Raw genomic sequence first — 21,728 nt, forward strand, 5'->3', positions numbered from 1 at the left:
CGTAGTCTATCTTGATTTCCAGAAAGCGTTTGATAAAGTCCCGCATCATAAATTACTTTACAAATTAAAGCAAATAGGTATTGACGGTCAAGTAAACCAATGGATCGCGAGTTGGTTGAGCAACAGACAACAGAGTAGTGATCGACGGATTTAACTCAGAGTGGGCGCCTGTCACTAGTGGCGTCCCTCAGGGCTCGGTCCTTGGCCCAGTGCTCTTCATTATTTACATCAACGACGTGGATGTTGGACTCAATAACCGCATTAGTAAATTTGCAGACGACACAAAGATTGGCAACTCGGTTCTCACTGACGAAGACAGGCAAAGCCTCCAAGAGGATTTGCACAAAATTTCAGCTTGGTCGGATAGATGGGAGATGCCCTTTAACGTAGACAAGTGCCAGGTCCTTCAAGTTGGAACGAGGAATAAGAAGTTCGAATACGAAATGCGCGGCGTTAAACTCAAAAGCGTTCAATGCGTCAAAGACTTGGGGGTCAAAATCGCGTCAAACCTCAAATTCTCACAGCAATGCATCGATGCAGCAAATAAAGCGAACAGAATGTTGGGCTTCATTAAAAGAAACTTTGTATTCAAGAATAAAGATGTAATACTCCCGCTCTACAACAGTTTAGTCAGACCCCACTTGGAATATGCGGTACAGTTTTGGTCTCCCCACCATGCAAAGGCTATTGCTAAATTAGAAGGTGTTCAGCGTCGGGCAACGAAAATGATCCCTTCCTTGCGCAACAAATCTTACGAAGAAAGGCTTTCTACCCTTAACATGTTCTCTCTTGAGAAACGTCGCCTCCGAGGAAAACTGATCGAATGTTTTAAAATACTTAATGGTTTCACGAATGTAGACAGATCAACATTGTTTATGATCGATGACACTTTGCGCACGAGGAACAATGGCGTTAAACTCAGATGTAGACAAGTAAATTCAGACTGCACCAAATTTTTCTTCACCAACGTTGTAGTGCGAGAATGGAATAAGCTTCCACCGTCAGTGGTCCAGTGTAACACGATTGACTCCTTCAAAAATAAGCTCGACCGTCACTTCCTTCAACTTAATATCAACTAGAGTAGAAATGCAACGTTTGGAGTCTTCTGATTAATGTAAAATCACTTAGGTTTAAGGACAGACCACCAAGTCTGGACCATGGGGTCTGTGTGGTCTGATTTTCTATGTAAATCTATGTAAATCAAAGTTACCATTAATGACATCTTAACTTAACCAAACCTAACCTAACCTGAGCTTACCTAACCTAACCTAATCTAACCTGAGCTAACCTGACCTAATCTAACCTAACGTAACCTTCCCCGTTCATGAGTGGGCACCCCCTATCATTAGGTATATAGGAAATACCCTAACTACGGGGTGCTCTGGAAAATACTCTCATTGTAACTCCCACTCAAAATTACCTCATATGACTACAACGAAACCTAACACAAGCCAACCTAGCGTAGCCTAACACAACCTGCCCTGTTCAAGAGTGGGCGCCACATACCAGTAGAGATTAGGAATATGCGGGCTGACTGGCCGAGGGTCGACACTCAGATGAACGGTAATTTGATCCGGAACTCACAAGTGTTGCTTGTTGCTGCCCTGAATGGGACGAGGCTCTGGACATGATGGCTTGGTGCTGTGAGGGAGGGCCACTACGGGAGCCAGTGTGAATGGGGAGGGGAAGGGTAGCACCTGTCCTTCGTAATGGTTACTCTTTATGTTTAGTGAGCGTATCAGTGTTCGTTGAGGCAGTACACGGCTCAGCACGGTATGAGGCTGTACAACGGAGGGACAGCAGCACTATCCTCCATAATGATAACTTCTGCTTAGTGAGATTTTCAGTGTTCTATGAGGCAATACGAGATTTAGTTCTCTGTTAGGCAATATTTTAGGAGCAGCGTTTAGTGGGATTTTTTGCCTCTACACTTGTTTTATATCCTTGAGCTGCTTCCTTTCAGTTAAAAAAAAGATACAAGGTTTAGTCCTCTATTAGGCAGTGCAATTAGTGCTCTATGAGGCAGTACGAGTTGTGATGTAGACTCAGCTCTCACACGTACTAACTTCCCTTCTGTATTGGATCGGTAATGATGTAAAATTTATCTTCTTGGACCCACAAGATCGTGAAAGATTGGCCGTCTCGCCTCGCCCCGCCGCAGCGAGTTTTGGCGTCTCGCCGAGGCCGCCCGCTGCCGATCATTGCTTATTTATTTTGAGGTTGGAGTGATCTATCAATTCCCAGGAGCACAACGGAGCTTTCTGTCTTTACTATTGTTTTTACACCAATGGGAGAAGCTCAAGAACAACAAAAACGGGAAACAAAAAGCCCGCTAAGCGATGTTCCAGCAATAAGAGGACAGGGCCCGTATTCCCAGACGCTTCCGCCTCTCACATCAACAAGTTCCAAAGGCTAAAAGAGATCAATCGCGTACTAGTAAGTGTGTTCTTAGGTTCATGGTACAGAGGAAGGGTCAGAAAATTACCCATGGAAAGGCCCACAACTCCTACGAAAGCATTATCAAATGTGTGTACTTAAGCGCCGAAATGTTTAAAAATATGGCCCCAGAACGAGTGGCCAGGAGAGAGGTCACTGTCAGTTGTAGAAGTGTCTTGATACCACCGTTGCCAGATTGTCGTACTGAGAACATAGTATTTACCGGTTTCTGACCCCTAACTATTGCCAAGAAACATCAGGATCTAACTCTTTTAACGATAACTATAAATGAGTTTCGTTATTGGAGCCCAGAAGACAGTTTTGGGGTAGGAAGTCGGGAAATATAAGCGGCTGAGTACGACAATCTGGCAACGTTGCTTGATACTCCCTTCACGTTCATGTTCAAGCCCAATGCAGGAGAAAATACAGACAGAGGAAAGCTATTCCTGAGTTACCAGCGAAAGATGAAAAATTTATGCTGGTTAACTCTTGCATAAGGGATCCGGGCAGCACAGGGGTGAGCTAGAGTAGAAAGTCGTGAGTGTCGGCAGCTGCCTCTCACCGCGTCGTGCCTGTCAGTCGTGAGGTGCTTGGTTGGGGCAGGTCGTAGCAGCACGCGCCTCGGCCAAACGTGACAGTGTATGTAACAGAGAGAGAGAGAGAGAGTGTGAGTGAGAGTGAGAGTGAGTAAGTGAGTGAGTGTGTGTGTGTGTCTGTGCTTGTGGATATCTATTTCCCCGCTATTCAGATAATTTTTGCCTCACGAATTTATGGACGTCCGCGGCGGGGCTTAAAATTTACTGGCGACTTACAATGGGGGGACACTGAAGGGGGAAGGCGTCTCTCTGTATTAGGACCGCCGGCTGAGGGCGTGTTTGTGCGGCTTGTTATGGAGAGCTGGAAGAATTGTATTTTTTTCTATCCATATTTTTTTTTCTCTGACCGCCCATCAATGACTCAAGGGCTAATGCGACGGAGATGAGCACCGAGGCCACGCGCAGCAAGATGATCATATGCCCCTGACTGTACCGTACTTTTTTTTTCTCTTTTGTCCAATCGTCTATACTCTCTTTTATGGGGCAGTGAAAAAAAATAAAAAAAATTTTTGAGCTGCTTCCTTTACTGAAAAAATCTATGTATACTTTTTTATTTGTGGTGGTTTTGGACATATTTATTGACCTTCTTTACTGAGTGTAGGAATAACTTAACATTTTTCTATCTGTATATATCATTTCCTCTCTCTATCTATCTGGAAGAACTTAACATTTTTCTATCTGTATACATCATTTCCTCTCTCTATCTATCTATCCATATCTTTGTCTGTCTCTATATATCGCTATTTCTCTCTCCCTCCACACATTAGCTTCATATACTTGACGTAGCGGAACATTAAGTGGTGCAAAGTTCCACAGAGGAAATCTTCAATCACTTCTTCGGCGTCTTTTTAGGTCCTTCCATTCTTGCATTCATCGCTACGGAAAACTCGAGGCCAGCGAATGACCTTCAAAGCTCAGTTCGCGCCCCGTCCAAGCAGCAGCGGGTCCCAATAGTCTAGTTTCCCTTGTGTCGCCTCTTCCTCACGAGCAAAGTAAATACCAGTCCGCGGGATGCACACAACTCTTCGTGGTGTGAGGAGGCTCGGGAATGGGTCGCGAGGGTGTTGCTTTCAGGAGAACCAGGAGGCGGTGAGGAGAGTTTGGGTTGGTGTTCTCAGACGCTTCCGTCTCTCACCTCTCACATCAATTATTTCCCAGGGCCGAAAAGGAGGTCAATCGGGTTCTAATGAGTGTTCTTTTAGGTTTATGGTACAGAGGAAGAGTCACACTACCACTACGGCCATTAAACTACCCGTAGAAATGCTCCAAACACCTACGAAAGCATTGTCAACTATGTGTACTTGGGTTCATGGTACAGAAGAAGAGTCACACTACCACTACAGGCCTTAAACTACCCCTAAAAATGCCCCAAACAAATACGAAAGCCCTGTCAACTATGTGTACTTGGGCTCATGATACAGAAGAAGAGTCACACTACCACTACGGGCCTTAAACTACCCCTAAAAATGCCCCAAACACCTACGAAAGCCTTGTCAACTATGTGTACTCTGGTGCCTAAAGGTTTGAGAGTATGGGCCCTGGGTCGCTCGCTTTGAAGGTCGCTGTCTCCGAGGATGTGGCACTGACCGAGGAGGCGCCGAAGAAGTGATTGACGATTTCATTTGGTGGTGCCACTGAATGTTACCCTGCGTCACATATATGAAGCTGATGTTCGGAGAGGGAAAAGGATAGAGAAAGAGAGAAAAGAAGTGAAGTTCATCCTGCACTGGAAGAAAAGGTGCGATATATATGAAATTAATCTAAGGAGAGAGAAAAAAAAAGGAAAGAAATAGACAATATGGTGAAGCTCATGCTATATTAAAAGAAAAGGTGAAAAATAGATTATAAGCCACCGTAGCAAACAGAGAGACATTCCCTTTCGAATTTCCTGCCCATTGTTAAGTCTGGTGGATAGAGAGAAAAAAGAATATAGATAGAAAAAGAGAAGTTCGTCCTATACACTATAAGAAAAAGTGAAAAATAAGTTTTAAGTCACCGTAGGAAGTAAACAGACATTCCCTTTCCAGTTTTGCGCCAGTTCTAAAATCTGGTGAGTAGAGAGTTGCAAAATAGAGCCCAAAAAAGTAAAGTTCATCCTACTCTATAAGAAAAGGTCAAAAATAAGTTCTAAGTCATCGTAGGAAGTAAACAGACATTCCATTTCCAGTTTTGCGCCAGTTCTAAAGTCTGGTGGGTAGAGAGATGCAAAATATAGCTAAAAAAAGTAAAGTTCATCCTACTCTATAAGAAAAGCTGAAAAATAAGTTCTAAGTCACCGTAGGAAGTAAGTAGACATTCCCTTTCGAGTTTTCTGCCTGTCATAAATTCTCAAAGTCTCTCGTTCAGTCAGCCACAGTCACAGCCGCCTCAGGCCAACCACCCATCCTGCACTCTAGAAAACAAAGGTGAAAGAAAGGTTCAAAGTCACCGTGGGAAGTTAAGACACATTGCCTCTCTGGTTTTCCGCCAGTTCTAAAGTTTCTCCTTCAGTCAGCCACTTCATCAGCCATCCAACCTGAACCAGTCATGCATTCTTTAAAACAAAGGTGAAAGAAAGGTTCAAAGTCACTGTAGGAAGTTAAGACACATTCCCTTTCTAGTTTTCCGCCAATTCTAAAGTTTCTCCTTCAGTCAGCCACTCCATCAGCCATCCAACCTGAACCAGTCATGCATTCTTTAAAACAAAGGTGAAAAAAGATTCTGAGTCACCGTAGAAAGTAAAGACACATTCCCTTTCTAGTTTTCCGCCAATTCTAAAGTTTTTCCTTCAGTCAGTCACTCAGGCATCCAACCTGAACCAGTCATGCATTCTTTAAATCTAAGGTGAAAAAAGATTCTGAGTCACCGTAGGAAGTAAAGACACATTCCCTTTCTAGTTTTCCGATACCCTACGCCCCTCTCCACCCAGCAGTGAATGGTTACCAGGTATTAATCGGGAGTTGTGTCCCGTCTCCTGGGTCTGTTCCCTTCTCCTATAATTCCTTCCCCCTCCTGTCGCTCTCCGGCATATGACCACAGATGTTAAGCCGACTAAACGAAACTTTCCAACTTTTTTCTAGTTTTCCGCCAATTCTAAAGTTTTTCCTTCAGTCAGCCACCGCCACAACGCCACCACCAGCACCATGCAGCCAGCCAGAACCATGCAGTCACCCACCGCTGATCTTCACCGCCACACTCATCGATTTCTTTCCTTCCTACCTGCTGCTACCTCCACCACCACAGCCGCCGCCACCGCTACTGCTGCCTCCTGAGCCCTCCTCCCCTGCCCGCCACTTCCCGTTTTTCTTGCCCCGAGGCTTTGGTCATCACTCACCGCTGCACAACTCCGCGCACTCTTCGCCAAAATCTTTCTTTGCGGACCACTTTTCTTTTCCCTGCGCGGCCCTTTCTCCCGAACCCAAATGCGCCTCGTGACCACTCCAGCGGCTCATCCTTAAACGACCTACGTGTGGCCGGGTGTAAGAGTAGTGTGTCCTATGTAGTTTCTGTGCTGTGTGTGTTAAGGTTAGCTCCTGAGTCTGTACACGAGGTACACGGTTATACGTACTCTTGAACACTTCGGCGCCCAAGCACACATATTTGACAAGGCTTTCCTAGGAGTTGTGGACTTTTTCGGGGGTAGTTTTATGACCCTGGTGGTAGATTTACTCTTCTTCTGTATCATGAAGCTAAAAACAGTCAATAAAACCAGACTGATCCCTTCTTTGACTTTGGAAATAGCTTTGAAGGAAACTGGTCATTTGCAGGGTATAAATTTGCATGACAGTATTTTGAATGTGTATAGTTGTACGTGATACGAGTACAGTACATTCAACGTATATAGTTATGCAGGACAATAATTCAACGGGTATAGTCTTGAATGACACCCGCCTCGCTTGGTAGAGTTTTGCATACATAATACATTCATTTGGTATAGTTTTTCACGCCACACTGCATCTTCCTCCCTCCCTTCCTGCACTTCTCCTGTCACCATCGCCACCTGCTTCTTTCCCTCCCTTCTCTGCCTCCCTTCTTCCCTCCCTCTTTCCCTCCCTCCCTCCGTCCCCCTCTCCTTCCCTCTGTCTATTAGCTCTTACGTCACTAACTCCTTCTGTCCTTTCCTTCTTCCTTCTTCCCTCCCTTCACCTCTCCCGTCACCACCTGCTTCTTTCCCTCCCTTCTCTCACTCCTCTCCTTTCCTCCGTCTGTCAGCCCGTCTTTTCTCCGCCCCTCCTCTCCCTACCTCTCTTCCTCCAGCCCTCCCGTCACCACCTGCTTCTTTCCTTCCCTTCTCTCCCTTCCCTTCCTTTCTTTCCCCCCGTTTGTTACTCTTTACGTCACTAACACTCTCTCTCTCTCTCTCTCTCTCTCTCTCTCTCTCTCTCTCTCTCTCTCTCTCTCTCTCTCTCTCTCTCTCTCTCTCTCTCTCTCTCTCTCTCTCTCTCTCTCTCTCTCTCTCTCTCTCTCTCTCTCTCTCTTTTCCTTCGTCTCTAAAGCCCTCCCGTCCCCATCTTTTTCTCTCTTTCCCTCTTCTGCCTACCTCTCTCCCTCCGTTCCCTCCCTTCCTCCTGTCCCTCCCTCCCCACTCTTCCTCCTTTCCTCCGGCTCCCTCCTCCGTCTTCTCGTTCTCCCTTGTCCTCGTGTCTCCGGAAGCCGCCACCACAACAAACAGCCGCGCCAATGGACCAACACGGATGTCTCTTTTTTGTATATGTCGTCAGCCCCCTCGCGTGTGTGTGTGTGTGTGTGTGTGTGTGTGTGTGTGTGTGTGTGTGTGTGTGTGTGTGTGTGTGTGTGTGTGTGTGTGTGTGTGTGTGTGTGTGTGTGTGTTCCCAACGTTATTATTTTTTCCACGGCAGAATTTTCAGTTTTTCTTTATTAACGGGCGACATTTTTTACATTTTTTTTTTATTCACCGCCAGAAAATATTATACAGACCTGCGGGATTAGAATGTTATGTATGCCTTCATTTTTTTCAGTATGTGGAAGCTACACTAATACGTTTTCTTTATGGAGTGGCTATTTCTTTTTAGTAGTCAGCGCGTGGGCTTGGGAAATACTGGCAGGGGAATAGCATATAGTCGTGAATGTTGTAGTGGTAAACATCTTCCTCGGCTCCTACGAGACACACAGCCTAAGCTCACGTTTTTACCAGCGGACGGGATGAAAGAATGAAGATGCTGGTTAAGTCTTGCATAATATAGTAGAGTAGTTACCTCTCAAGTATAGCATCAAAGTTCAGTAGTAGATGGTGTAGTAGTAAGTCTTTCCCTCGGTTACTACAAGACACATCACCTCAGCTCACATGATTACCAGCGAAAGGGATGAAAGAATGAAGATGCTGGTCAACTCTTGCATAGTATAGTGGAGTAGTAAACCTTTCCCTCACTAGTACAGCATCAAAGTACAGTAGTAAATAGTGTAATAGTTAGCCTCTTCCTCGGTTACTACAAAACACACCACCTAAGCGCACGTTTTTACCAACGAAAGGGATGAAAGAGTGAAGATGATGGTTAACTCTTGCATAGTAGATACAACTCGCCACGGAGAGAGGGGGAGAGAGGGAGAGGGAGAGAGGGAGAGGGAGAGGGACCCCGCCTCCTCCTCCTCCTCCTCCTCCTCCTCCTCCTCCTGAACTCAGTCTCCCCCCACGCGTAGGTTACCAGTAGCGTAAGTTAAGGGTAGTAATTTCCTCTTATTTCTCTCTTTACTGTAAAATTTCCATGTCCCTTTCTTCCTTAAAGGTACATGGTGTTCTCTTTTAACTATTTCCTGCCGGCACGTTGCCGGAGGGAGAGGTGGGTGGGGAGGAGCCTTCATCTATTCTGTCCTGTTATACCACACGTAGCTTACTAGTAGTAGCGGTAGTAAACAGACACCCTCGCCATAAACCGATAGGTCTTCTGGTGTCTGTTCTTCCTATGTATTCCTATGTATTCCTCCTCCTCCTCCTCCTCCTCCTCCTCCTCCTCCTCCTTCTCCTCCTCCTCCTCTCTCTCTTCCTCTTCTTATGCTCACGGTCATTTCGTTACTTCTCTTCCTGCTCCACGCTACCCCTGATCCACTCCTCCTCCTCCTCCTGCTCCTCCTCTCTTCCTCCCTCCTCTTTTACTCACGGCCGTTTTCCTCAAGTTTCTCCTGGTTTCCTCCCTTTTCTTTCCTTCCTTCCTTCCTTTCCTTCCAGTTCGTGAACACGCGCGCTCACAGTTTTTAGGGCAGGCGGCGTGCTTATGAAGGCTGTCAATTATGAGGAAGCCTGTGATCTCGAGTTAAAGAACGAGGAGCGGGAAAAGGGTAGGTAGAAAGAGGAGGAGGAGGAGGAGGAGGAGGAGGAGGAGGAGAAATACAAAGCCTGCGTAGTAACAAAGAGGTTATCCTAGTTTAGTATTGAAGGTTATTGTGCGAAGTTCCACTGTTTAAAAAGACGGAAAAGGTTCAAGCCAGCTGACAGACCACTGCTCCCCACAACACATTCTCTCTCTCTCTCTCTCTCTCTCTCTCTCTCTCTCTCTCTCTCTCTCTCTCTCTCTCTCTCTCTCTCTCTCTCTCTCTCTCTCTCTCTCTCTCTCTCTCTCTCTCTCTCTCTCTCTCAAATATAGTGAAAACAATGGATGGTATTTTTCATTACAGTTAAGGTGAAGCCGAATAAGAAATTCTGTTCTTCAACACACACACACACACACACACACACACACACACACACACACACACACACACACACACACACACGCCGCTTGTACGTATACGCTCCTCGTGAAAAATTTCCGGTGTCGTGGAGGTCGTTAGAAGCCGGAGTTGTGGCCGGGCGAAAGGAGCGCCACAATATTACCTGTTTTCTTCCTTCACCTCGTGGCCGCGCGCTGCATCGCCTGCCTTCGCCCTTTGTTGAGGGGTCACGCCGGGCCGCTGCCTTGCTTTACCATGAAGGAAACGAACGCTGGGTCTTGAGTATAGAATGATACACTGGTGGCAGCGCTTGGAGATCCTTGTCCTGTGAGGTTTATTGGTTTTTACTTGCTCTTTTGTTCCGTCTTGCATTGCCTCCCTTCGCCCTTTGTTGAGGGTTCACATCGTGCCGCTGTCGTGCTTTACTACGGAAAAAACGAGCGTTGTGTCTTCAGTGTGGGACGATACACTGGTGGCAGCGCTTGGATATCCATGTCTTGTGAGGTGTATTGGTTTTTACTTGTTCTCCTTTTTCGTCCTGGATCACCTCCCTGCACCCTTTGTTGAGGGTTCACGCCGGGCCGCTACCTTTCTTTACTACGGAGGAAACGAGCGCTGGGTCTTGAGTGCGGTATTTTATATTAGTGTTACCCTGACAACGCTTGGATCCTTGTCCCGTCAGATGTACTGCTGGCGTTATGCTAATCTTCTGTGATGTATTGTTCTCTTTACTTAAATCTGATATCGTAATGGTGACTCTTGTAGTGCAATTCTTAAAGGCAGTGAAGAGGATCGTGTCAAACCGAGGACATGGGTTCGAGTCACACCGAAGGACGATGACAATTTTCAACCATCGCCAAGTGTCAGAAGATTACCTTCATGCTGGCCAGGTCCTCAGTCAACACTAGCTGCAGCGACTTCGTTCAAGTGGAGCACCGGGGGGTCAGCATGGGCCAAACAAGTCATACATCACGGCAGCCACTTAAAATAAAATTCGCCTGCACCACTAACGGACTCAGGTCGTCCAAGAGGCCCCTCTAGAGTGCCTACCGATGCTAATGGCAGCACCTAAGAAAAAATGGTGTTGAATACCTTTCCTATGGCTCTGGCTTGTGACCTAAGTCCAGCACGTGTTCTCAGTAATTGCTCTGCTTGTATTGGTGGTGGTGGTGGCGGTTACCCGTTCAAGGCAGTCGTGTTCGTGTGTAGTGTTGCGTCTTTATTTCCTCGTTGGATATGCGGCGAAACTTCATTTTAGTGACGAATCAAAACTGTCACCCTTTTCGTAGCGGCACATAAAGTTTTGGTATTGGAAGTGATGGCAATGGGGTCGTATTGGCATCAAGGGCAAGCTATTCATTCCCCGGCTTGATCTGTGACATTCCTCGTGCCCCGTGTGGCTGGGATGCTGTCAGGCTCTGGAGATGCCACGTCTTTGGGGTGTCAGGGATCCATAAGCTTTTGATCTCCGCGACGCGTATCAGTGAAGGCTGCAGAGACATTGCATACCGAGATCAGAAGCCGAGATGTCCCAGGGAGTCATTTGTGCTTCCTCTCTCCCCCTCCCTCTCTCCGTCTCCCATCTTCATCGTTTTAATTCCTTTTCTGTCTTCGGTAGATTTGCAAAACCGGCACTTTTCATCCTTTTGGTTAATTGTCAGTCTCCTGTATTTTAGATTTCAATTTATATCCATTTCTCTCCCTGTCCTTCATCCATTTAATTCCTTTTCAGTTTTCAGTGTCTAATAATTCTACTGATATGCATTGCTGTTCCTCTTATATTTCTCTTGATATGCATTACCGTCACTCCCTTTCATCTCTCATCTCTTCATCTTTCATCTCTTCATTGTCTTATATTTCTTCTGATATTTATTAATGTCCCTCTTTTTCATCTTTTTAATTGTCTTTCTGTCCTCATTGTCTCAGGTTTCAAGTGATATTCATTAAACCTCTCTTCTCCATGCTTTTGATTCCCTTTCAGTCCTCAGTATTTTCTATTACACTGATATTGCTGTTCCTCTCTTGTATCGTTGTATTCCTTTTCAGTGCTCAGCTTCTTATTTTTCAACTGGTATATCCATGGTTGTCCCTCGTCTTCTAACTCTTAATCCCTTTTCAGTCTCCAGTGTCTTAGATTTCAATATCCATTACTGTCCCTCTTCTTCACTTTTTTTAATTCCTTTTCAATCTCCAGTGTCTTAGATTTCAATATCCATTACTGTCCTTCTTCTTCACTTTTTTTTATAATTCTTTTTCAGTCTTCAGTGTCTTAGATTTCTACTATCATTACGGTTCTTGCTGTGTACAGGGATAACATTGCAACCTTTTTTTTTTCTTTAATTGAATTTAAGTTTTTCGATTCGTTTATTTTTTCAACTTCGTAGCCAATTATCAAATATCCATTCCCCAGAAATAGAAGAAAATATTGAAAATTGTTTTAAAATGAAAATGCTTATTCTCATCTGTTTCACGGCAATGAAAATTAATGTTACGAACTCATATAAAGAAAAGCCATTTGTAGATTTATTTTTTTAGAGGAAAGGAAACAACTCAAGGACAAAAAATAATTGAGAAAAAGAAAAAGCCCGCCAACGACTGCCCCTTTAAAAGACAGTATAGATGATGGATTATAATAAAGTCACGAAATGATAAACTTGTTTCGAGTAAAGCCACAAATTTTCATATAAAAACCGAAGTTAAGAAGTAAGAACCACCAATATTTATACGAAAACACGAATTTCAGAAGTAGGAGAGGAGGACAAATTTCCCCGTGCAGTAATCAGGATGAACGAGGAATATATTCAAGCCTCGCGTTCTTAAGACAAATTGGAGGTAATAAGTTTGCACGCCTTGACTGACTAGACGTCGCGGCTGCTGAGGCTGAGCAGGATAAACACACCGCGCCGAGGAGCACCCAGGACGCGGCGGCGGCGAGGAAGAGACGCGTGTTCTTGTGTGTGTGTGTGTGTGTGTGTGTGTGTGTGTGTGTGTGTGTGTGTGTGTGTGTGTGTGTGTTTCCGTTGACACCCACGAAGATGATGTGAGGAATTGTAATGATGGAAATGAATGGGACTTTTCTTCTTCTTCTTCTTCTTACTCTTATTCTTATATTAGTTTTGCTATTGTTATTGTTGTTGTTCTTCATTTTCTTTTTCTTATTCTTCCTCTTCTTCTCTTCTTTTTCTTTTTCTTTTTCTTCTTCCGTTTCTTCTTTGTCGTCTTCTTCTTCTTCTTCTTCTTCTTCTTCTTCTTCTTCTTCTTCTTCTTCTCTTCATTTAACGTCCTTATTATCTCTCATGGGGCTGGACGGGTTGATGGGACGAAGAGAGTTACGTTCAGTGGGTAGATATGGCACTTAAAAAGGGACGGTAAAGTTATGTAAAAAGGGCGTACACAGTGTTAGTATTTGTAAGATGCGGTAACTAAGAGTCTTGAGTATGGGCGCTGTGCATAAACTGAGTACTTGTAGAGATGAAAAGCGTCTTGTTCAGTGGGTAGATATGGCACTTAGAAGGGGACGGTTAAAGTACGTAAAAAGGGCGTACACGGTGTTAGGAGATGTACGATGAGGTAACTGAGAGGCTCGAGTATGCATAGACGCCGTGCATAAATTTCTTCGGACTCTTGGCACGAGGTGTGAGGGAAGGGAGTAAGATCGGTATTGTCCATGGAGGTAGAATTGGTGGAGTCGACATCAGCCCAATTAAGTGAATCCGCCCGAGCTATCATTTTTACGGCCAGGTGTCAGGTGTTGTCAGGTCAGGCTCCCTCTTAATGGGCTCGGCCAGGCTCGCCCACCCCCATCTTTTGGCCGTAAATTTGACAGTTCGTCGGCTTCACCTCAATGAATGGGATTAGCGGGCCGTGTCGACTCCACCGATTCTACCTCCATGGTATTGTCAGACGCTTAAACTCCACATGTCAACTACTTTCAAAGACCAAAAAGGAGGTCAGTCGGGTTAAATGGGTGTTTTCTAAGTTTCATGGAACAGAGGAAGGGTTAGACTACCAACAGGGTCATAAATCTACCCCTGGAGATGCCCCAAACTCCTACGAATGGCTAATCAAGTGAGTTTTTTGGGGTTCACAGTACGGAGGAAAGGTCAAACTACCACCCAGGGTCATAATTTTACCCCTGACTGTGCCCAAAATTCCTACGAGAGGCTAGTTTTTTGGGGGTTCACAGTACAGAAGAAGGGTCAGACTACCGCCAGGGTCATAAAACTACCCCCGTTAATGCCCCAAACTCCTACAAAAGCCTAGTCAAATGAGTGTTTTTAGGTTCATGATACAGAAGAAGGGTCAGACTACCACCAGGGTCATAAAACTATTCCTGGAAATGCCCAAAACTCCTACGAAAGCCTTGTCAACTGAGTGGTTTTAGGTTCATGATACAGAAGAAGGGTCAAACTCCCACCAGGGTCATAAAACTACCCCTGTATATGCCCAAAACTCCTACGAAAGCCTTGTTAAATAGATGTGCTTGGGCGCCGAAATGTTTCAGAATACGGAATTATGCGTGTGCAAGCTCCTGTATTTCCTGAGCGAGGCGTTGGCTGCGTCGTGGCTGGGCAGAGACTTGGCGAGTGTTGCCGAGGGCCTGGGCTGCCCGCACGGGGTGTTTGTGGCTGTTATGGCTGGGTGTGGCGGGCAGGAAGAGGCGGTCAGTGCGGGATGCAACGTAGCCAGAAGAAGAGGAGTTAGCGTGGGATATTCAGTAATGATTGGGTTTGATTTAGTTAAGTAATGATATAGACAGATAGATAGATAGATAGATAAATATATAGATAGAGGGATATACAAATTTTCATTGGAGGCTGTATTTAGTAGACTCTCTCTCTCTCTCTCTCTCTCTCTCTCTCTCTCTCTCTCTCTCTCTCTCTCTCTCTCTCTCTCTCTCTCTCTCTCTCTCTCTCTCTCTCTCTCTCTCTCTCTCTCTCTCTCTCTCTCTCTCTCTCTCTCTCTCTCTCTCTCTCTCTCTCTCTCTCCCCAATATAGTGAAAACAATGGATGGTATTTTTCCGTACCGTAAAGGTGAAGCCGAATAAGAAATTCTGTTATTCAACACACACACACACACACACACACACACACACACACACACACACACACACACACACACACACACACACACTCTCTCTCTCTCTCTCTCTCTCTCTCTCTCTCTCTCTCTCTCTCTCTCTCTCTCTCTCTCTCTCTCTCTCTCTCTCTCTCTCTCTCTCTCTCTCTCTCTCTCTCTCTCTCTCTCATTCACACCCGACCTCTGCTGAGAGAAGGACGTGACCTCACCCCGCTGCGCTCCACAACATCGCTTGCCCTGTGTTTTCGTCGTGCTCTTGGGATTGCGTTTGTGTGTTCTCGCTTGTGGACCTTGTGTGTTGCCTGTGATTTCCCGACACGTGTTTGGTGTGCGTTCGCTTGTGGTTTCTGCCTGTGGTTGCCTCTGTGATTTGTGTTTCCGGTGTTATTGCGTGTGATCTGGCTGTTTCCGGGTGTTCTGCGTGGGTTTCAGAGTGATTCAAGTGTGTTGTGTTTCCGGTGTTTTTGCGTGTGATTCGGCTGCTTCTAAGTGTACTGCGTGGGTTTCAGAGTGTTTTGAGTGTGCTGTTTTGTTTCCGGTGTTTTTGCGTGTGATTTGGCTGTTTTTCGAGTGTTCTGCGTTTCGAGTGTGTTGTGTTTCCAGTGCTTTTGCGTGTGATTTGGCTGTTTATAGTGCTCTCCGTGGGCTTCAGAGTGTTTTGAGTGTGCTGTTGTATTTCCGGTGTTTTTGCGAGTGACTTGAGGGTGTTTAGTCGTGCTTATGCTTGGGTTTCTGAGTGTTTCGTGTGTCCCGAGTGTGACTTTGTGTTCCCGAGTGTCTCACGCGTGATTTGGGTGTGTCGACAACCCACCCTTTGAATTCCCTGAGGATTCAATCTGCTCCTCCTCACTACACCCTCTTTAAATCCCCAAGAGGATTAACACTTCCTACACCCCTTTCCCTCACCTCACCTAAGCCCCCCCCACCCTCGCTCACCTCACATCCCTTTTGCTCCTCCTCATCCCCTAGAGGATTAGCCCTTCCTACTCCTCCCTCACCTCCACATATTTCTAAGCCCTCCCCCCCTCACTCACCTTACCTCACATCCTATTTACCCATCCCTTCACCCACCTTACCTCGCCTCTTTCTTAACCTTCTTGTTCTCACACACCTCACTCACCTCACATCCCTTCCTACTCCTCTCTCCCACTTACCTCCTTTCCCAAACTCCCTCTCACTCATCTCACCTATTTCCTAACCCTCCTTGATCTCACACACCTCACTCACCGCCTCCCTTTCCCCCTCTTTACTCACCTCACATCCCTTCCTACTCCTCCTCTCTCCCACCTCACCTATTTCCTAACCCTCCTTGATCTCACACACCTCTCTTTCCCCCTCTTTACTCACCTCACATCCCTTCCTACTCCTCCTCTCTCTCACTTTTCCTCCATTACTAAACTACCTCTCACACACCTCACCCCCTTTCCTAATCCCCTTCACTCTGTGTTTTTATCTCTTTCAGTTCATCTAAGATGGCGCCTAAGAAGTGCAGTACTTGTAACGGTAGCTTCTCAGCTCACTTTTTTACAGGGCGTTCTGCTGTCTGTCGACTGTGTCTCTCCAGGCAGCATCTCGAGACAAGACTGCAGGAGCAGGAAGAGAAGATGGAAGAAGGCCAGAATAAAATAATAGAGCTTTCTCTCACCAGGCAACATATCGAGACAAGACTGCAGGAGCAAGAAGAGAAGATGGAAGCAGGCCAGAATAAAATAATAGAGCTTTCTCGCACTGTTGCCTCCTTGCAGGAATTCATCCAGGCTAACGTTGCTGTGGTGCCAAACCCTTCTCCAACCGCCCCCTTGCCCTCAGCGGTACCGTCGACACCAGCGGACAACACCACGCAACGGGAGGATGCTAGTGGCACCGACTTCACCGTCGTGAATGGAGGAGCCAAACCAGCCAGACAAGCGATTTATCCTGTTCATTGCTTCAGCAGGTTTGCCATTCTGGAGGAGGAGGACGAGCAGGAGAGCACCTTCCTGGTGGGTGACTCCATGATTCGCCAGCAGGTCGTTGAGTTCTGCGGCAGAGTTCCTCGTCGAAGACGGAACTATTGCTATCCTGGTGCTGGGATCGACGACATAACTGCTGCTCTTGAGGAGATCTCCCCCCAGGCTACTAATGATTCACTGTTTGTTATTCACACAGGTACGAACGACGTCACCACGACCCGGTCTGAGGAACTCCTGGAGAAGTACCGTAGGCTCATCCAGCAGTATAAGACTAAATCCCCTAACATTTTGATTTCAGGAGTTCTACCACGGACTTGGGCGGAGAGCGACTTTTTCAGTAAGGCCTTCAGCCTAAACAACCGCTTACAGACTCTTTGTAGGGAGCTTGACGTGGAGTTCCTAAACGCATGGGACAATTTCTATGGACAAAATGACCTCTTCCACAGGGACGGATTGCACCTTTCTCCCATCGGGGCAGCCAGATTCGGAAGGCTCCTCAACGAAGCAGTGCGTGTCATCCGAGCAAAAAACGAGTCACGGCCACGCCCCTCCACCCCGCCCGTGTAAATAGACGCTGTGCATCGCAACAAACCCGTAACCGTGATCCCGCAAGTACCACCACCTCTATTACCAAGCCTCTAGATAACTTACAAATCCTTAGTTTCAATGCGCGTAGCCTAAGAAACAAATTTGATGAACTGAGATGTCTTGCTTTAACAGAAAATTTTGACATAATTGCTATAACCGAAACATTTATCGACACCACAAATATTGATTTAAGTTCCGAATACAACATAGATGGCTACAGACTCTTCAACAAAGATCGTGTAAACCGTAGAGGCGGTGGCGTCGCCCTTTATGTCAAAAGCTATTTGCAACCCACTGACAAAACACCGGAAAACAGTAAAGTTGAACATTTGTGCGTGCGAGTAAACATTGCAAAAGTCAATTTAAATATATCTGTCACCTACAGACCTCCCGGGCAATCACTCGATGACGACCTTGAAATGTACAGCGTCTTAAGGCAGTCACTTAATAACAGCGACTCACTGATATTAGGAGTCTTTAACCTCCCCCATATCGACTGGGCGACACTGTCAGGTACAGAAGGCGAGTCACATAGAATGATCGAATTTCTAGAAGAAAATTATCTAAGCCAAATGGTTTCTGAGCCAACTCGTCAAAATAATAAACTCGACCTTGTTATAACGACCCAAGATAACCTAGTCAGTAGTGTCACGGTAGGAGAACACCTCGGTTCTTGCGATCATAAATTAGTGCGCGTCGACATTAAAGCTCAATCATCAGTGACTGAAAATAAAGTAAAGGTGCCCAATTTCAAAAGAGCTAACTTCGTAGAAATCCGACAAAAACTAACAGAAATACAACTATCAGATGACGGCAACGTAGAGGAAGCCTGGCTAAGCCTTGAAAATCACTTACTCACTCAGCAGAACACATTCGTCCCCTTGTGCGAGAAGCGAATTAACACTAATAAAAGCCCACCGTGGTTTAATAGCGAAATTAAACAATCAGTCAGTGAGAGAAAATTGTTTTACAGGTTAAAGAAAGAACAAAGCACGCCCGAAAACATTAGACTTTATAATGATGCCAGGCGACGAGTAAAAAGACTAGTAGGTCAGGCAAAGCGTAGATATGAAGAAAATATTGCAGCCAACTGTAAAAATAATCCGAAATCTTTCTTCAGTTACATAAATAACAGAAAGGCGATCAAAAGTGGTATTGGACCTTTAACAAACAGCGACGGTGCACTAGTGACTGACAGCCAACACATTGCAAACCTCTTAAACAATTACTTTTCCTCGGTGTTTAATACTAACAGTCTTCCTCTCGCTACCACCAACACCAGTACTATTGTAAATCTCGAGCATGCATTGTCTAATTTTGAAATAACAACCGATGAAGTCCTTAAAGCTCTCCATTCACTTAAAACAAATAAAAGTCCTGGACCTGACAAAGTATATCCAACTCTGCTGAAAGAAACAAAGAGCGAAATACTCTCCTCCCTCACAACCGTATTCAATATGTCGTTGCGACAAGGCATCGTCGCTTCAGATTGGAGAAAGGCTAACGTGACACCGATTTTCAAGAAAGGAGATAAAAAAGTACCAGGTAATTACAGGCCCATTAGTCTAACTTCGGTTGTAGGTAAGCTACTTGAGGGCATAATTAGAGACAAAATTGTGAGTTACCTTGAAAGCCACTCATTGATTGGTGACTCACAACATGGCTTCCGAAACAAAAGATCCTGCCTATCAAACCTATTAACCTTTTATAACGACCTCTTCACTGTTTATGACGTAACCAAATCACTGGACGTAGTCTATCTTGATTTCCAGAAAGCGTTTGATAAAGTCCCGCATCATAAATTACTTTACAAATTAAAGCAAATAGGTATTGACGGTCAATTAAACCAATGGATCGCGAATTGGTTGAGCAACAGACAACAAAGAGTAGTGATTGACGGATTTAACTCAGAGTGGGCGCCTGTCACTAGTGGCGTCCCTCAGGGCTCGGTCCTTGGCCCAGTGCTCTTCATTATTTACATCAACGACGTGGATGTTGGACTCAATAACCGCATTAGTAAATTTGCAGACGACACAAAGATTGGTAACTCGGTTCTCACTGACGAAGACAGGCAAAGCCTCCAAGAGGATTTGCACAAAATTTCAGCTTGGTCGGATAGATGGGAGATGCCCTTTAACGTAGACAAGTGCCAGGTCCTTCAAGTTGGAACGAGGAATAAGAAGTTCGAATACGAAATCCGCGGCGTTAAACTCAAAAGCGTTCAATGCGTCAAAGACTTGGGGGTCAAAATCTCGTCAAACCTCAAATTCTCACAGCAATGCATCGATGCAGCAAATAAAGCGAACAGAATGTTGGGCTTCATTAAAAGAAACTTTGTATTCAAGAATAAAGATGTAATACTCCCGCTCTACAACAGTTTAGTCATACCCCACTTGGAATATGCGGTACAGTTTTGGTCCCCACCATGCAAAGGATATTGCTAAATTAGAAGGTGTTCAGCGTCGGGCAACGAAAATGATCCCTTCCTTGCGCAACAAATCCTACGAAGAAAGGCTTTCTACCCTTAACATGTTCTCTCTTGAGAAACGTCGCCTTCGAGGAAAACTGATCGAATGTTTTAAAATACTTAATGGTTTCACGAATGTAGACAGATCAACATTGTTTATGATCGATGACACTCTGCGCACGAGGAACAATGGCGTAAAACTCAGATGTAGACAAGTAAATTCAGACTGCACCAAATTTTTCTTCACCAACGTTGTAGTGCGAGAATGGAATAAGCTTCCACCATCAGTGGTCCAGTGTAACACGATTGACTCCTTCAAAAATAAGCTCGACCGTCACTTCCTTCAACTTAATATCAACTAGAGTAGAAATGCAACGTTTTGGAGTCTTCTGATTAATGTAAAATCACTTAGGTTTAAGGACAGACCACCAAGTCTGGACCATGGGGTCTGTGTGGTCTGATTTTCTATGTAAATCTATGTAAATCTCTCTCTCTCTCTCTCTCTCTCTCTCTCTCTCTCTCTCTCTCTCTCTCTCTCTCTCTCTCTCTCTCTCTCTCTCTCTCTCTCTCTCTCTCACACACACACACACACACACACACACACACACACCCGTCACCCGTCACATCCCTTCCTCTCCACCCGTTCCTCTGCCTCCTGTACACTGTTCCTTCCTTCTCTTTCATCCACTTATCGTTGTACTCGCTCGGCAAGCTTTTGGAAAAGTTCTCTGTTCTTTCTTGACTATTAAGTTGAGTTTGTTCTGGCAGTGTCCTTCACGGCCTTTTACGCTCCCTTTTTCCGGCTGCCGAGGGTGTTTGCAGGAACCTGAGCGGGGACTGAGTGAACTGCCGCTTTCTTATTAAACATTTCGGCACCGAGGCAAACACATGCATATTTGGCAGGCTTTCCAAGGAGTTTGTGGGCATTTCCAGGGATAGTTCTATGACCCTGGTGGGAGTTTGACACTTCTTATGCACCAGGAATTAACCTAAAGAAACACTCATCTCACAAGGCTTTTATAGGAGTTTTGGGCCTTTCCAGGGGTAGTTTTATGAGCCTGGTGGTAGTTTGACCTTCTTCTGTATAATAAACCTAAAGAAACACATTTGACAAGGCTTTCGTAGGCGTTTGGGACATATCCAAGGGTGGTTATATGACCGTGGTGGTAGTTTGACCCTTCTTCTGCACCATAAACCTAAAGAAACACACATATGACTAGCCTTTCGTAGGAGTTTGGTGCATTTCTAAGGGCAGTTTTATGATCCTGGTGGTAGTCTGACCCTTCTGCACCATACACCTTAAGAAACACTCATTTCACAAGGCTTTCGGAGGAGTTGTGGGCATTTCCAGAGGTATAGTTTTATCATCCTGGTGGTAGTCTGACCCTTCTTCTGCACTATGAACCTAAAGAACCACTCATTTGACAGGGCTTTCGTAGGAGCTGTGGGCATTTCGAAATGTAGTTTTATGACCCTGGTGGTAGTTTGACCCTTCTTCTGCACCATGACCCTAAAAAAACACTCATTAGAAAATTAGAACCCGACTGATTTGCTTTTTGGCCTTTGGAAATCGTTGATGTGAGAGGTGGAAGCGTCTGGCAATACCGACCTGAGGCTGCCGCTGTGTGTGTGTGTGTGTGTGTGTGTGTGTGTGTGTGTGTGTGCTGCCATGGCCCGCACCAGCTACATACCTCTTTTGTTTCTTTTTTAGGAGCAGCGAGTAGCGGGCTTTTTTTTTATTATTGTTTTCTTTTTTTGTGTGCCCTTGAGCTGCCTCCTTTGTTGTAAAAAAAAAAAAATATTACTTGCTTCCCTCTGCACTACATGTTAAGTCTGTCCTATTTCCCGTCCACCTCTGTCCACTAGACTTTTCGTACTGTGACACATTTTCTGATCAAACGCTACCCTCCCTGGTGTGCTATTTGGCTGCCTTTTGATCGTACTAAGAGTGGGGCGTCAATTGT

The sequence above is a fragment of the Eriocheir sinensis genome, unplaced genomic scaffold, assembly GCF_024679095.1.
Source record: "Eriocheir sinensis breed Jianghai 21 unplaced genomic scaffold, ASM2467909v1 Scaffold1338, whole genome shotgun sequence".
NCBI lineage: Eukaryota > Metazoa > Arthropoda > Malacostraca > Decapoda > Varunidae > Eriocheir > Eriocheir sinensis.